Raw genomic sequence first — 2215 nt, 5'->3', positions numbered from 1 at the left:
TTGCATAAATTAAGCAATACTCTTGCTGCTGTCCCACCTTATTGTCCCTGTGACCCCTGTGTTCCAATAACCATCTTCATATGTTTGTGGGGGTTGAGGTGCCCTGATTGCTACTCCAAGCTTGCCATTCATCACAATAATTGGTCTCACTTTGCTTTTGATGGTTAAGTGTCATCACTCGACCTCTTTTATTTTGGGATTCCAGAATCCGTGTTCTATAACAGCATTTCCTGCCATCAACCTTGGCCTATATTGTATACCACTGAACTTTTTGATGATACTGATGCCTCTTTCTCTGGCATGGTCCATATCATTAACTGGTAATTGACATGTACTCTGGGCTCTTTCATGAATATAGTTGTCTATTGGTTTTCTGGATTTAAGTAGTATATCCATTCTAGCATACCTCTTTCTATGATATTTTTAATTCCCTTTTTCCAGTATTATAGCAATCCTGTAATTTCTAACTTACTTAGTATGGGCCATTGATTTTCTAAACTTCCAGGAGTTATCCTAGCAGTGTGAGCATTGTTTCCTAGGGTCCTTACCACAGTGTTTAGTCCCCGCCCCAGTAGTTGGGGGATGGGTAAATCATCCCTGAAGTGGGGACTTGTGTGGAGCACCGTAATGTCTACTCACTAACTTACTCTGAATTGCATTATGCTTAACATTATCCCCTGTATTGGTTTTGCAATGGCTTTGCAAAAAGCAATGAAATTTTACGTGGTGGCATGGTTTCCAAATAAGTGACTCAAGCTACATAGTAAACAGAATTTAAAGACTGCAAGCTAGGGCTGTCAAAGAAACACAAGATATATTTACTGAAAGAAAGCTTTAAATGATATGACAGAGTTATGGGGAATGGCAACTACAATCACCAGACTCACCAGTGAACAGGTAGGAGGGTTGTCAGTAGCCAAAGAAAGAGTCAGCTCCTTTATTTAAATAATTGTAACAAAAGCACACAGAAACTGTATTCATATGTGGAGAGTGTATTATATGGAGAGTGTGTTGAGGTCTGTTTATTATTATTTGTCCTTTGTAATCCAATAGAGAGATTATAGTCACCATTGCTAAAGCTATCTTTTATTATATAATATAATAATAATAGTAATAATTTACTGAGTGATTATGGTGCTAAGTGCTTTAAAAAACATTGGCTTCCTAAATACCCATATATTCTTTTTAAAGGGTGATCAGAAGGAAACGTGACCCTTGTCAAAGCTGGCATCTTTGTGGTTATGTACTTATTCCAATGAATTCAATTACTATCACTCAAAGAATTTTATCACTCTTGTTTGGGAATTGCTGTCAGAAACTGTGGAACATTACTGTGAAAATTTGGTGCACCATCATTTTCTACAAGAGGATTTAATTTTTTGGAAACAGCTGAGTCATTCTGGGCCAAATTCAGTGAATATATTTTTTTTTATTATTATTTATTATTATTTATGCCTACAGCACCTGGTCTTCCTAGGTGGTCTCCCTTCCAAGTGCTAACCAGACCCGAACCTGCTTAACTTCCGAGATCAAACAAGATCAGGCACGTTCAGGGTGGCATGGCCATAGGCCATGGACCATGGTTTCACTGGGGCATAAACCCAGGCCCTTCTGTGTGTAAAGCAGATATGCTAACCGCTACACTATGGAACCACGTCCATGAATAATTTAGAAAGGTATTCAATGTAGGTAACAGAAATTCTAGCTCTTTAAAATACAAGATTTGATTTCTTGTCTGTTTAGCAGCAGTAATATCAGTTTTCTTGGATGTCTGTAAACCAACTCTAAAGCATTTCTCAAAAAAGTAGTTTTCGAATATTCACTGAGCAATGACAGCATTGCTGGAATGAAGATGACCTCCTAAGGTGAATACCTGAAGAGCAACACTTATTTGGGTTAAATTCTGTTAATTAAATTTATTTTACTTTGTACACAGGAAAATAAATGAAGGTGAAATATTATATTGATTTAAAAATATTAAGTCATGTTTCCTCAAATTAAAAAAAAAATCAGCTTTATCCATTTTCTACTCTTCAGTCATAATTGCTTTGCCCCTCTATTTTATATATATAAGGTTTTGATAGATTTGTTCTCATATACTATATCTTTGGAATCTATATTCTTAGTTTTCTCTATATATTTCTTTATTTTAAATGCATGTTCTAGTATTAAGATATTGATAATAAATAGAAAAACAATCTTCATATTAAATTAT

The 2215-nt window shown here is 35.4% G+C and overlaps 1 pseudogene; it reads right to left on the bottom strand.

Annotated features, from left to right (window-relative positions):
• Nucleotides 1-1452: 1452 nt before the first annotated feature.
• On the bottom strand, nucleotides 1453-1571 carry LOC111736920 (annotated as a pseudogene).
• Nucleotides 1572-2215: the final 644 nt, after the last annotated feature.

This window comes from Pteropus vampyrus, unplaced genomic scaffold (assembly GCF_000151845.1).
Source record: "Pteropus vampyrus isolate Shadow unplaced genomic scaffold, Pvam_2.0 Scaffold22, whole genome shotgun sequence".
NCBI classification, from domain to species: Eukaryota; Metazoa; Chordata; class Mammalia; order Chiroptera; family Pteropodidae; genus Pteropus; species Pteropus vampyrus.
Note: the sequence above shows the minus strand (reverse complement) of the source record. Positions and strands in the feature narration are given on the sequence as shown.